Genomic DNA, 7534 nt, shown 5'->3' on the forward strand with positions numbered 1-7534 from the left:
AAATCCAATATAGTCATTTAATTTTCATTTGCAGTTCAATCAGAATATTTATTAATGAATTAAATAAAATAAATGACTTTTGCTTAACTCTCTAAAGGAAATTGACAATGAAATTGACCAGATAGCTTCAGAAATGGCACATATAACAGGATATGTTGTGTGACACGGTTCAACACATGGTCCCTTTGGAAGGCAGAGAGGAGAGGAGAGGGGAAGATGTGTGGGAAATTCTCGCACTTAGAATAGGATCATACTACCAGATACATCTTCCCCTCTCCTCCCCTCTCTACCTTCCATAGAGACTTCTCCCTCCATGACTCCCTTGTGCACTCATCCCTCTCTACCAGTTGCCCAACCCAGGAGCCTTAGGAGTTGCCACTCTTGCACCTAAACTTTCTCCCTCACCACAATCCAGAGCTCCAAACTGGCCTTTAAAGTCTACTTCCTGCAAAGACTGAGGAAAGTTCATCTCCCACATTCCATTCTGCAGAGGATGTATTGAGAGCATTCTGAGGAATTACATCACTGCCTGGTTGGAGGCTGTACCACCTCAGACTGCAAAGGATACTGAAGTTCATGGAAAAGATCATTGGGGGCTCTCTTCCTACCAAGATGGACATCTACAACACAATAAATATTGTGAAGGACTTCACACACCCCTCATATAAACTTTTCTCCCTTCTGGCATCTGGTAGCAGGTAATGTACCATTTGGCCCTTACATCCAGATTGGGCAACAGTTTTTTTTTCCTACCCAAGTCATCAGAATCCTGAATTCCCAGAACATATGTGAATAGTGTTCCATGGACTTTCATTGTATATGTCTTAATATTTATGTAAATCTGCTCCGTGGTCCTGGCGAAACATTATCTTGTCTTTACCATACAAGGCATGGTAGAAACGACAAATAAAGATAACTTGAACCTGACTTAAAATTGAAGCAACACTTTACTGTGTTACCATGAGGCTGATTTACTGCATCCGGTGCTCCCTTTGTGGGCACAGACTAGGATTTTGCTTCACTGAGGACTTTTGCTCTGTCCACACTGGTTTTGGACCACCCAGTGGCCAACCATTTCAGCTTTGTGCCCCATTCCCATACTTATGTGTCTGTCTATGGTTTCATGTACCATCCCACCAAGACCACTCATAAATCAGAGGAAGAACACCTGATTTTCTGTTTGGGCACTCTCCAGCTGGATGGCATTAACATCGACTTCTCCGGTTTATGCTAACCTGCTCTCCTTTCTCCCTCCCTTCCCTTCCCCCATCTTCTTTCCCTTAGCTCTCCTCTCCCTTCCTTCTCTATTCACCCAGCCATCCCTCCAGTTTTATTTTATCATGATCAAACATGTTGAAAGTTTTTGTGAGATGAGCAGAGGTGGTGAAAAGGCTGAAGTTATTTCTTGGATTCACTGTTCCACACCTGCTGGTAAAATCCTCATTGGATTCCTCATTAACAGAGTGATCACTCACACTGAGGGAAGCCTATTTCCAAAAGCCAATGCAGCTTCCATGAAGGACATGGAGCAGTAGATACGAGTTCACATTTAAGCACTCATTCACATTGGAATCATTTGCAACAGAAGCTATGACAAGAACCATATTAATCTGATTAATTTCACAATTAATATATCTCTACATTATACAAATCCCTAATTAAAATTAAATATTTCATTATGTAATTTTTTCCTTCATATCCACAGATGTGTCTTGCCCAGATTTTGATAACTCCTGTCCATGAGAAAATACAGATTGAAATAACATCATTTATTTGATTGCCATTGATTCTCACAACCTTTTGCTCTTGGAATAGGCAACCAAAACTGTGGCAGGACCACATTTAACTAAGCTAACTTAGTTTACTGTTGTGCCCTCCCTCTCTTATCCATGTATTACCTCTTGCCTTTTCACCTGTGCTCCTCCCTCTGCACCCTCCCCCCCAACTTTATTCAGATGTCTGCCTATATTTCTCTTATACCTTGATGAAGGGCTCAACCCCGAAATGTTGGTAATGTATCTTCATCTTTGCTATATAAAGTACACCGTTCGACCTGCTGAGTTCCTCTAGCATTGTGTTTTCATTTCAATCACTCCAAAAGTTCACGTTTTACCACATTTTTGTAATCTTGGAGGAAAATTGACAACCCCAAAAAAAAGCCACTGGGAGAAATTCCATGCAGACAGCACCAGAGCTTAGGTTTGAATGTGGGTCACTGGAGCTGTAAGGATGCAGGTCTACTCGCTGTGCCACTGTACCATGCCTAATTGCATTTTGATTTGGATTATATTTGATTTCATCAAGCTTCTCTAAACAACCAGTTATTTCAAATTTGATTATAGACTTCCCAGTGACAGACATTAAGATAACTAACCTAAGTGAAAGTATTCATATTTTGTCTCTCCCCTTGCTTGAATAAGAAAGATCAATGGACCAACATGTCTCCTGTACTGCAGCAATTCTTGGATTGCACAGAGAGCTGAGAGAACAAAGTCTGTGATCTAAAATTGCAAATCAGCAACATCAATGTGATTTGGAGCAGATGAACCATGTGGTTCTGAATTTGTGCACCATTTCAGGAATGAAAGCATTTCTGTGGAGTGTTAATTAGCATTGCTGTAGTTGTATTAAACTTGTCAATCTTTCTATGACATTATACTTTACAGATTGCTTTCCTTAACCAAAATTAATTGTGCAATGTTAACGGTCAGACAAATATTTTGTTCAATAGTGGAGATTGATCTAAAGATACCAAACAAGAGTACATAAGAAAAAGAAGGTAAATTGTATGCATAAACATCCTATCAGTATTTCATGTCATTCAGGGATAAAACACTGAGTATTTAAAGAGTACAAGGCCTTCATGTAAATGATCATCTGTTCAGCCATTAAGCATATCATAAGGAATAATCTTTCATTGATATTTAGGACTTAATTCCTTGCAATCCAGCCATCTTTCATTTATCAAGTAAGATATACTGTACATCATATATCGAGATATAACTTTAGGGTGATTACTTGAAACATCAATAGTTTCTTATATATTTGTCCTTTTGTTTCGTGCGCTTGTTAACAATAAATTAATCTTTAGAATTTAAAATTGGTACTTTATTAAAATCTATTTGTTTTCATTCATAGACACTGTTAAAACAGAATTTTTAATCATGGAAGCAAAAACAAAATAGCTAACATAAAGGTGGAAGGAGTAAGATTTTTATATTTACATTTTTATTGGAATTGATTTTTTTTTCTTGTCTATGTAATTAATTTGCATATGCTACTGAGGCTCCACAGTAAATACAGAGCTATTTATGATACAATCCATTCTTCTTCAATTAGCCTGTACATAAATATTGTAAAACATCTAATTAAACAACAGAAGAACAGTCATAATCCTTTCTGACAATGATACACAATGAATTATGGCCAGTTCATTAGGAAATTACAGGCTGTTCTGTGATTTCAACATCCCCCTTCTTAATCCTCTCTCTCTCTTAATACTGAGATGCAATGTTTATAATACAAGAAACAACCAGTCGTTCATTTTATGATTGTGTTTGTTTGAACATGCAATATCTGTACAATGACTTTATTACTAATAATGTTGATCACATATTTATTTGTATTTATTTGATCATGCAATTTAACAGTTGATCAACAATGACAAGTCATATCAGGGGGCTCTAAAATAATTGAGCAGGTCTACTGAAATGTTGGTTGAAGTAAGTTGTGTAGGACACAATCAGGCAATGACAAATAAACATCCTTTTCATGAGCTTTTAAAATATTTTGCCAGATCTATACACTTTCCAGAATGTATTTGCATACATTATTAATAACATTGCAAACAACAGGACTACATTAAATTATGCATCTTGTCACACGTAATCCAAGTCACTGATGGGGGTTTATGCACAGCTGGTGAGAACCACACCATTGATCTACTGATTAGCCAACAATTGCATCTGAACTCAGCCAGAGAAAGATGAACCCAATGCATCTAAGAGTTTTAAATTTCTCAAGAATTATGGATAAAAGCATACATTGCCTCATAACACTTGTAAATTAATATGTTATGGAACAGCTTTACAACTCTAATGAACCAACTCTAAATTCTTGACATTCATTCATTATGGTCAATGCTTTATGTCAGGGATGCAAATGAGTAAAATAACAGAATATCTTTACCTCACTTTTTTCTGCCAGTGTTGCTCTGTGTTGAATTCCTCTGTCCACATTCAAGTTTGGATTTATTCAGACAAATTCCACAATCAAATTATATAATCAAGCCATCAGTCATTAAAGAAAATCAATAAAATAAATCTATGTGAAGATTTATATTCATGATGGTCATTTCGTGCCATTTCAGTTCCGTAATTGCATTTGTTCATGAGGTGAATTGAGTTGGACCCCATCTTCTTAGGGACGTCTGCCTTTGTGCCTCCAGAGTAAGGCTAGTAAGAGTTAAGGATTATTCATTAGGAATGTTAATGGTGAATTATATTAGCCACTCAGATACATATGTGTGACATGCTTAGAAGGAAATCCATTATTTCATAACAAATATAATAGAACAGACCATCTACATACTGAAATAATGTGTCCACTCCCTGAAGCACTCAAGATGAGGTCCATCATTCTTGGTGAAGTGGGTGCAAGATTTGTTGAGATCTACTTCATGACCTGGCCACCATAAAGTTTACCTTTGTGTGGGACAGAGAAAGGCAGAACTATCAGAAACAGAGGCAGTGGAAAGTTGGAGACATCTTTCTGGAAGAACAGATTTAACGGAGGTAACAGAAACTGCTATCCCAACACCTCCAAACCTCAGTTTATCGGTCACGAATTATCAACTGTATGCTTGGGAAAAAAATTTAAAATCCTCTACAATAAATATTCCAAATCAAATTTATAAAATGAATCATGTCATTTCATATTCAACAGTCAACTGATTTTCTTATTGATTTCCATAGTGGTTCCATTATTTTGCTTTTCCAGTCATTGTGACTGATGGGATTCCGCAGTGATGGCTAGGTGTTTGTAAGAGTTGCTGAAATTCATTGGAGGAGACTGAAGTTGGAAGTTGGCCTTTGAAGTCAATCATCTTTATATTCAATAGAAACAGGAAAAATCAGCTGGGAGAAACTCAGCAGGTTGAGTGGCAAAGGAGTTGCTACTGAATGCTGTTTGATATGCTGAGTTTCTCTAGCAAATATTTTATTGCTTTCAGATTCTAGCATCTATAGTATTTTGTGCCTCGTGTTTGGAAAAGTCAATGATCTGAACATTAACTTCTCTCAATCAACAGGCACTTGCTATTTTCAGCGCTTCCTGTTGTTATAGGTATGATGACTTCCATCATGCCACTGGCTATATCCTCAGCAGTAAGGGGTGATTCATTAATGGCCAGTACAGTCTCCTCCATGGGGATTTGGACATGGTAGTTAGCCTGTACCCATGGTTAGTTCCTCCTGCCCTTGTGTGCAATGTAAATTGATGGTTCAATTGTAATGGTTGAGTTGATGATAGTGTATACAAGCTATGAAATGTGAATGTGGTTTCCAGTAAATTCTACTTGTTGAATGTTAATTATATGGTCTGATTGTTGTGTTGAAAGGTTAATGATAAAGGTGTAATAAATTAAAAATGATAAGAGCTAGAATCAGGAGTAAGCCATTCAGTTTGTTATGCCTATTCTGCCATTTAATAAGTTCATGGCTGATCTTTCATCTCATTGCCACCATTAACACCACAACACTTGATTCCTTTCGTATCTACCAATAGCTGAGGCTTGTGCAGCAGTTGGTGGGATATGCTATTTAAAGATCCATGTGATCTGTATAATTAATGGATTTTTATGGTCTTTGGGGCTGTGTATTTTCCCCCAAGGCTACCCGTTTCTACTTATTCTGTAGCTGGTAATCATCCAACCACATCTTTATAACCCAAATGATCAAAATTATGAGGGTATCTCTCATGTTTAGGATCTGCTCCAACAAGATCTCCTGCTCAATATCTTACATTAGTTTTTCATGATTTATAGCAGTGGGGTTAAGTGTGTGATGTACCATTGGAACACGGGAATGTTAATCTTAATACTCGATTAACCTGTGAAATGTTTGCCAGCCTCAGTTTATCTTACTTTTAGCAGCTGTACCTCAGCTGGAAGCATCCACAGAGAATGTGGTGGAACAGAGAGATTCAGGGGCACATGTACATCATTCTGTAAAAGGGTAACACAAGGTGATGAAGAAGGTATTGGCATCATTTTTTTTTCCTTCATTGATCAGGGGATTGAATAAAGGAGCTAGAATGTCATGTGTTACAAGATCAAACCAGCAACCACAAAGAAGGCATATCACACAGGGGTAAAGATGAACAATTACTTTATTAACAAAAAATTCACCTTCAAACTTTAATTCCAAATACCCCCCTTTTATAACAATGCCCACTGGTTACTATGCAAATTTCTATAACAGTGTAAAACTAATAAATTCCACAGACTAAATATAACATGTAATTAAAGTCTAAGTTATATTTCCAACCAGCCCACAGAAAAACTTAGACACAAAACAAACACAAAACACACAAGACTCACAAAACTTCGATCTCAACTGAAGCAAAGATCATAAACAAAATTCAGTTTGTTTGGTAAACTGAAACCAAAAGATCTTTTTGAGAGAGGGAGAGAGAGAGAGAGAGAGAGAGAGAGAGAGAGAGAGAGAGCACAAAATTCAAAGTTGTCTTGTGTTGCTTGCAGAAAGAGGAACAATTGGCTTGGTTCAGATCCTTCTGGCTGCCTTCAGAATGTTCATCCTTTTTGAAATCCCAACATTCTAAACTGTCCTCCAGACCATGACTCATGCTCTGGGCCTTCTTCCACACCACAGCACCCCCAGTGGTGGTTTATCATCCAAGTCCAGAAACCTTTAGATCATTTTCTGCACATGCTCAGTCCGTCTCCCACTCTCTCAGCAGTCCACCTTCATCTTGGCTCTCTAAGGCAAACTTTCACTTTTTAACATAAAACCACACAACACATAGGCCAATACACAACACAGAACTCTGTAACACATGTTACAACTATACAAGATGTTGGTGAGACCTTCCATAGAGTATTGTGTGCAGTTTTGGTCACCCAGCTATAGGAAATACAAAAGGTGCAGAAAAGGTTAACTAGAATATTACCAGGACTAGTGACATTGAATTATAAGGGGGTGCTTCATAGGCTGAGAGTTTTCTGTGGAGCATTGGATGCTGAGGGTTGGCATTATAGAGGTTTATAAAATCATGCAGACATTGAAAAGGTAAAGAGTCATAGTCTTTTTCCAAGAATAGAGAAGTCTGCATTTAGAGGTCATAAATTTAAACTGAGAGAGGAAAGACTTAAAAGGGACCTGAGATATTTTCATACCATGTGTAGTGAGTATTTACAATGAATTGCCAGAGTCAGTACTAAAGGCAGGTACAATTGTTACATTTAAAATGTACATGGATAAAAAGAGATTTAGTAGAGTATGAGCAAAACACAAGC

General features: G+C 37.4%; 1 long non-coding RNA gene across 1 annotated transcript; it reads right to left on the reverse strand.

Moving 5' to 3' along the window:
• Positions 1–3728: 3728 nt before the first annotated feature.
• On the reverse strand, positions 3729–6778 carry LOC138753495 (uncharacterized). The gene is made up of 3 exons (XR_011351206.1): positions 6599–6778; positions 4591–4703; positions 3729–4454 (listed from the first exon to the last, which is right to left on the reverse strand). It is a non-coding gene; the product is annotated as an uncharacterized lncRNA (long non-coding RNA).
• Positions 6779–7534: the final 756 nt, after the last annotated feature.

The sequence above is a fragment of the Narcine bancroftii genome, chromosome 1 (genome assembly GCF_036971445.1).
Source record: "Narcine bancroftii isolate sNarBan1 chromosome 1, sNarBan1.hap1, whole genome shotgun sequence".
Taxonomy (NCBI): domain Eukaryota; kingdom Metazoa; phylum Chordata; class Chondrichthyes; order Torpediniformes; family Narcinidae; genus Narcine; species Narcine bancroftii.